This window comes from Aptenodytes patagonicus, chromosome 6, assembly GCF_965638725.1.
Source record: "Aptenodytes patagonicus chromosome 6, bAptPat1.pri.cur, whole genome shotgun sequence".
NCBI classification, from domain to species: Eukaryota; Metazoa; Chordata; class Aves; order Sphenisciformes; family Spheniscidae; genus Aptenodytes; species Aptenodytes patagonicus.
The window spans coordinates 40,296,689-40,304,379 of NC_134954.1; the positions used below are offsets into that span (position 1 = coordinate 40,296,689).

The 7,691-nt window shown below is 38.5% G+C and overlaps 1 long non-coding RNA gene across 1 annotated transcript; it reads right to left on the bottom strand.

Annotated features, from left to right (window-relative positions):
* Window positions 1–1,164: 1,164 nt before the first annotated feature.
* Window positions 1,165–5,195, bottom strand: LOC143161632 (uncharacterized). The gene is made up of 3 exons (XR_012995567.1): window positions 5,081–5,195; window positions 3,007–3,061; window positions 1,165–2,777 (listed from the first exon to the last, which is right to left on the bottom strand). It is a non-coding gene; the product is annotated as an uncharacterized LOC143161632 (long non-coding RNA).
* Window positions 5,196–7,691: the final 2,496 nt, after the last annotated feature.

Sequence of the window (7,691 nt, forward strand, 5' to 3'; positions counted from 1 at the left end):
ATTATATTTGTACTTTGTATCTTTGTATTTCCTAAGGTTGCGTGGCTTCAAAGAATTTACAGCTTTGAAATAACAGTGCATATCTACAGATGCTTTTTCACATTTTCCATTATAAACATACCTCTCTATGCATATGGAATGAATCCTGGTGTGGTAACACGTAGAGCCAGTTCTCAGAGTCTTGAAAGAGACAGATTACCTCATGTCCCTGGGCTGCACTGTCTCCAAATAACACGCATATTATTTAACACACTCACTCAGCACGAGCAGTTATCTACTGCAGTAGTTCCTAAACAAGGAGCGAAGACCTGTAAACGCAGTGGGAGACCCAAACCATTTAATTCTAAGAGAGGGCTCGTACCCAGAAATGATACCATGCATCCACAAACCCAAAAGTGAGGTTGCCACCAAAAGGACGAGGACTCCTGCTTCATGGCACTGAAATCATGTGTAATTTGCTATTAACTTTCTGCATCCTTAGGGAAGCTAGCGCAAGATGTCACTAGACAATATTTCCGCAATCAAGGAATTTGTGAAACATGAGCAGTTATGAATGATTCAAAAAACCAAAAAAAGCCCTCTCTGAAAAGTTTGTGCAGGGACTTACCTAAAGGCTTGTTTCTTGGGATCATTTGGGAAACCATCAGCACTACTGAACAAGTTGAGGCTTCTCTGCTAGAAAAGTTAAGGATCGTGCCGAGAAACTTGTTTCGTGTACCATACTGTTGAAAAGCTTTTAAACCTACAGGCTTTTAAGAAAGATGGGAAAAAAAATTATTCCGTATTTATGTAAAGTATTAGGGATACGTGTAATGAAAGAGGTCTCTTGTACTGGGTGGCAAAGGCCTCTTACTGCATCTCCAGTTGGAGGTACCTATACTCAGAAAAGCAGTAATGCCTCCAAGTACACTGGTGACGTTTCAATGTATACATTTTTCACTTTCACTTCTGGAGAAACTAAAGCAATCCCAGTTTATGATCACAAGCTTAGAAAATATAAAAATAGTGCCAGAATCAAATTATCATGTGAAATTAGGCAGTTTTGAGGCCTGCTAGATCCCAAAGAGTAAAGCTAAAAGCGTGACCCACAACTATTTACGCTACCGAGAATGCTGATCTCACAGGGCAACAATAATATTACTGTGGACAGTACACCAAAGCAGTTTAGAGTCTACTTTAATATTTTGTAGTTTTTAATTTCTCACACATGGTTTTTAAATTTATATTTTTCCATGTGAAATAATTTTTCTTTTAGTTAATCAAAGCTGAAAACCACGCCAAATTTTGCCTTAATCCCAAGAATATATTCTCCAGATCAAAATAATGATTTAAGGGTCATTTTTATTCCTTAACTGTTACTTCAGAAACGTCTGGTCATTGAACCAGTCACAAGTCATGGCACTTCTTTCCTGCTACCAGTACCTAAACCGATGAGAAAGCTGACACAGCAAATATGCTGAGGCTTGGATTGTTTACAAAAGGGGATCTTTCATGCTTAGCAATCCCCACAGTTGTGCAGAGAAAGGACAGTTTGACTAACCACAAAAAACAAAACAACTATTGAGTAATGCACTGTCTTCATTTTAGCGCTCTCGTGTCCAGTTTTTAACATGTTTTTCAGCTTTTCCTTTAAGTTTTCATACACCACTTGTTTAAGTATTCTGCCAAAGAATGAACCACCCAGTAGACAAAGTAAGGGAACTGTTTTTGTAGTTTCACTGGGACATATTCCCACAAAGACCTCCAGGGCCACAGAAAGGACCAAAACAAGAAACAAAAACAATCCTTAATCATGTACTTCCCACAAAGCATACCTTGCGCTGTGTGGCCTCATTTCGCTGAAGCATCTTTTAGACTATCTCAAAGTGCAACTTTTGTTCTAGACAAAATCTATTTTTAGAAAAGAACTATAAAATATCTGAGATGGAGAAAGCGTGAAGTGTGCCTCTCACTGAGTGCTTTTATTTTCCATTTGTGACCTGTGGCCGACTATATGACTGAAGGAAAAATATAGCATTTTTCCTGTTAAAAAATATGCCTATACCAAGGATTTTATACCATTTTTGAACTCCAAAGAGGAAAGACATTCAGAGATTAGCAACATACACATCTCCTTTCATACTGACAAACTGCTACTTGGTTAGATTAATCACAAAAGTAGCTTTAGAGTCTTTGGGGCTAATATGAAACAGGAAAAGTATTTCCTTCCTCTAGTTCCTGAGAGCTGACTTCCTTCACGAGACGAAATATATTTCATAAGGCTGGGCATGGAAGCGGCTCTCCTGCCCTCGGCCACACCACTTAGCCATCCTGACAGAAAATACGTTGTGGAGGAGAAAAGGAAAAGGAAAAAAAAAACAAACCATGCAAATTCACCCTGTTCACTGCTGAAGGAGATCAAGGGAGCGATGACTTCCATTAGGCTCTGGTTGCCTGAAACAATTTTAATTTTCAAGTTTTTCTGACCCTTGGTATGCAAGTTGGCCCTCAGACAGATAGAGCCACTAAGGAGTTTGGCATGTGGGAGGATCAGACTATGCATCGGGGTTAATGGAGTTCATGTTAATCCCCTTGGATTTGACTCCAGCAAGTCTGGCAGTCTGAACACGTCAGTCAGTCTGAAGGCAGGCAGAGATGTCTAAGGGCAACTGAAGAGATGAGAAGAAAGCACGATGTCTAAATTGGACTCCTTAGCCACTTCATTTTTATTTCTCTTTCTAAGACTCCTCTCTTGGGCTGGCCTGGAAAGAAACGCATCTTACTGAAGAACTGAGGGTCTGTAAGTAGAAAAAGAAAACATGGAGATTTACAGTAAAAATATAAAATAGAAATGTTAACAGCACTGTGTAACAAGTAGTTAGACACTAAGAAGAGAGATTTAGTTGTTACACCTGACTGGGATTCTGCCCGAGATGGAGGTTCGGGGCTGAGGGGTGAGGTTTCCCTGTTCTGAGAGGAGCCTCTGCCCATCTAAGTCACACAGTCAGGAAGACAAAAGTTATTTACCTGCAATAGCGTACATCTCTGCTGTTGCCGTTACTGTTACCAGTGTAACAGCGGCCTGGAAAGCAAAATACATTTGCTACCTCAGCTCCTGACCACAAGGAACTGGAGTATGAAAGAAAACAATTTTTGTCTTAGTTTTGTTCTTGAACCTAACCAGGACCTAACCCCATTTAAAAAAGTCAGGTCTAAAGAGCGTTTTAATAAAGGGTTATAATGAAGGTAAATATCATACTGAAAAACAACGACACTCATCTCTTCCCCGATGGAGGCATACAGCTTCTTGAAAGACCTACAAACATAATGGCTCGAATGGATAGTTTAGTGTGAATGCATTACAAAATTGAAGCCATTTTAACCTTTTCGGGAAACAGAAACAACATTCAGTTCACACAAGTTTTGGACTGAGTGTGAATTTCAAAAGCAAAACGTTCACAACTGGCTTTCTGCAAATAATCTGCAGAACCAGCAATTTTCACTGACAGAATTAGGAGTCCCACAGTGCAGGACAGTCACATCACCACGGTGGCAAACGCTGTACACAGTTACAGCAAGTGATCACAGACAAGGCTTTGAGCTATTCTATGATTCAACCAGCATGAAGGTAGTAAAAAATGTGGACAGTAATATTACTAGTTAACACTGAACTCTTATTTTGAGGATGGAGCAAAATACTTGGAGCAAAAAATCGGGATTATCGTGGAATGTTGTCTGTGTTCAACAGTTGTCTATATTGATAGACTCTTACAGGACAATATACAGAACATGTAGATTTTTATAATGTGAGTAATCCCATTTCTGTTTTTAACTCATGTTTTCCAAGTACTTTAGCTGCATCGTAAGCGTGATGTTAAACAACCTGTGCAGAGAGCAGTTTAATCCATTAAGCATAAGACAACAGGCCTGGGGTTTTTTTAAAGCTCTTACCCATAGGAGCAATGGAAGCAGCAACAAGAGTATGATCCTGAGAGGCAAAATTATACTCTATAGGACTAGACCACCCAAATACTTAAAACTGAAATACTTGGAGATATATCAGACTGTAATCACACAGCAGGTAAGGCGTGGAGATGACTGCTTTTATAATTCTTTGCAAAAGTAGAAGGGATTAGCAATAATTAGCAGTGGTCCTTATTCTGAAACAGCAAACCATATTTTCTTTCTGGCAAGCAGCTGAACTATTAACATTTGTAAAGTATACCGAGATCTATCAATAGAAAGCGTACTAGGAGCGGAAAACACATCACCACCCATGTGTTACACAGACCTGCATTAATTTTACTCCTTTGAAACCTAGTTTAAGCACTACATAAAACTTTGATGTAAAGCAAATAATTGTTCTGCTCAAAACACAAGCTGTTTTTGTGCTTTGAAGATGTGTGGCAGTAAAGAGCGGGAAGTCACAAATGATTTCCATGGGAAACAAGTAACTCCACAGTACTCCTATCATTGCTCAGACATGTACTCCTGGGTCTTCTGATTACGTTGTGAAAGGATGTGAAACCTCAGAAGTATTATTTCTTGTATATTTTTACATGTCATGAGCACAATGAATGTGATTGCCCCCAGGGGCAAATCAGAGTGCATGCTTATTGCTAGAATCAGAATGCACTACACTCAGGTTTTGATCTATTAAAATAGACTATTTACAGTTTCCTTTTTGAAGAAACTTCCCCCTCCAAAATCTCAATTTTTTTGCACATTTAGAGTTTGATAGTACACGTGTGCTTACATGAGGATGCGCTATTATGCATGGTGCACGTATTATGGTTTTGGTACTAAATAGCAAAAGCTGATATATCATAACCTGTTTTCCCTTGAACATGTAGCTCTCCAGCAGAGAGAACCACCAAAACTTAGCTGAGAAACCCACTTTCCCTGTTTGTAGAGGCCCAAATATTTTAAGGACTTATAAAAAATTGCATTTCTGATGCTGTAGTAAATAAATTGAGTGAAAAATAACTTTCATTCACCAAAAGGCAGAAACTGCACCTGGCTGACTAACTTTAGCAGATGACATGTAAGAAAATGCAATCTTACAGCTTTATAGGCAGACAGACTATATGCTTTTACATACCTTACTGGATTTTATCCTGTTCTAGTTAAGTTTTCATCAAGGACTTCCGAAAGTATCTGAATATCTTTGCAACGTCTTCCTGCTCAGTGCCTCTTAGCAAGACGCAGCCATTTTGCAGCTGCTGCCTGTCATCCCTGCATTTCTGGCAAGTGTCTCTATGACGTGACAAATAACTTTTGGCCCATAATACCAATTCTACAAAACCACTTTCTAATTAAAATGTCATTTGAAAATCCCTTCTTATCCTAGCATTTGAAATGACTTGAAGCTAATATTAGACATATATTTATAACTCATAAAATATTTATCTTCAATGTTAAGCTTGTCTTTTTTTTTTTTTTTTTAATTTCTAGCCTGCATTAGGGGAAAAAAAAGTAACTTCTCTGAAGGAGTGTAAACAGGAGCTAGAGGTTCATTCTGGACCATATGCAAGGCGAAAGAGCACATTAGCTCTTTTCAAGGCAAAAATAAAGATCATGTGAGGAATGTGCCAACTTTCCATAGATAACCAATAGACAGCGATTTGACTTCCTAATTGCATTTCTGTTTTTCCGAGGACAGAGGAAAGAGAAGAGCTTCAAGGAAATGAAACTCCCCAACGTCAAGTATCAGCATGATTACATTTGCTATATCTGTGCTGAGAAACGTGACTTTTCTTTCTAAGTACAGAAACAATAGCAAATATTTTAATAAGTGATCCGGAGGTAAGGGGTACCACATGAATTTTCTGGTTCACGTAGACGTAACGGAGTTGGCAGATCCTTGTACTAAAAGTCACAGTTGATGTTGAATAGGCAGTGGAGCAGGCTCTTCAATGGCTAATGCATCCTTGCTATTCACAGCCTCTGGACAAGCAGACGAATCTGCTCTCCAGCACAACCTTTCTTCCAGGCTGCGTGGAAGACATATTTCATGGCTGAGGTGAAGCTCATTACATTAAGCATAGACTTGGTACACTACAGATGGTGTTTTATGCATCACTGACCTCATATCCACATCTTTTTAATATGCATAGAAAATGTTTTACTGTACCCTGCACCTCTCTTTAAGGAAGTATTTCCGCTATTTTGTCAATAAATTAGTTTTTGAAGCCTAACAAAATATAATGAAGGCTACCGATTTTCCATCAAAAGTAGCTTAAAAATTTCCAGTAATAGATGCACCATGACAGGACCATGGCATAAGAACTGAGCCCTGTGTCACACTGTGTTTACAGATGCAGTGCTGCAGGGAGGATGGAGGGGAAAACGGTGAAGGTGTGGACAGGAGCTCTGAGCCATTTCTTAATGAGTCCTTTTAAACTGCTACCACTTAAGTGGAAGCTCAGGGGAGGAACAAGCTCAAGCTAGGATATCAAGCTAAAGATGATCAGCAGGTCTGGATGTTAAAGTAACCTTTAAAGTTGGTTCACTGCTAGTTTATAGAGAACCTTTGTATTCGCTCCGTTAGAGAGCACGACAGCTGAAATTTCCACCTTGTTGGTAGTTGTTAAGCAGAAGTTTTCCAGACTCTGACAATTTTTTGTTGCTTTTCTGCGATGGGTGATGAACAACAATCTGTTCTCAAAACATGAGAGCTTCTTTTAGAGTGTTGGTTATTGCAGATAATTTTTTCTTATGTCCACTGCTACATCTCAGCCAGTCAACAGAACCTAGGCTGTTTTGAAAAACTTCTTCTATGCATATTTTTCACGTGTAGACTCTCAACTTAAACTGTGTAATTTTCCTGGCTTCTGTTTAACTCAGGAAACAGAACCAATAATGAGCATTCTTACAGGGGAAGAGAGAAATAATTATTTGAGTTGGAGTGCCATTAGGTTCATAAAGCTTAAATCATTCTAGTGATTGCTCCCTATTATTCCTTGCATGTGAAGCCTAACTTAAAAGAGAAACTTGAACTTGCAAAAAATTTAAAAATCCTAACAACTGGATTATTACTATTTTACCTCAAAGCAACAAATTGTTACCTACTTAAGGAGATACAGTACTGTGTTCTGCAACAGCTGTTTTGTGACTTTATAATCAGAATTTAGGTTTGTGATTTAATGCTATTCAAAATATATGTTAGTAATAATAAACCTGTCTTATAGTAGACAACAGACATTTCCTGACCCTGTGAGTAGAACTTCTACCCATGTCAGTAAAGAATCAAAGCCTGCAGTCGGAAAAATGGACTGTTACTCTGCGATAGCTGTAATTGTCATTCTGGTAATACTTTACTAGTAAGACAAGCAATGCTTTTAATTCCTTCTCATTCCTAAAGGCAATAGTCCCTGCAGGAAATCTATTTGTATAAAGTGCTTGCTGCAATAGTTTAAAATGAAAGTTTACTTGAAAAATAAAGGTTTGGGCCTCAAATCAATAGCCTTATCAGATTTGTGGCATCCAACCTTTATGTTTATATCCTTCTCATTCTAATAATAAACATTTTCAGAATCTGAAATGAAAGATGAGTGGTAAAGGCAATATTGTTTTATCTTTTAAATGATGGAAGGTCCTGTACAGATTTCTCTCTGTTTTCATTAACAGTGTTGTCCAGGTGAAGTGATTTCGGAGCCTACTTTCAAAGGGTGTTTCCTTTTCCAGGCCTACAGAACCACCTGCATGTACAG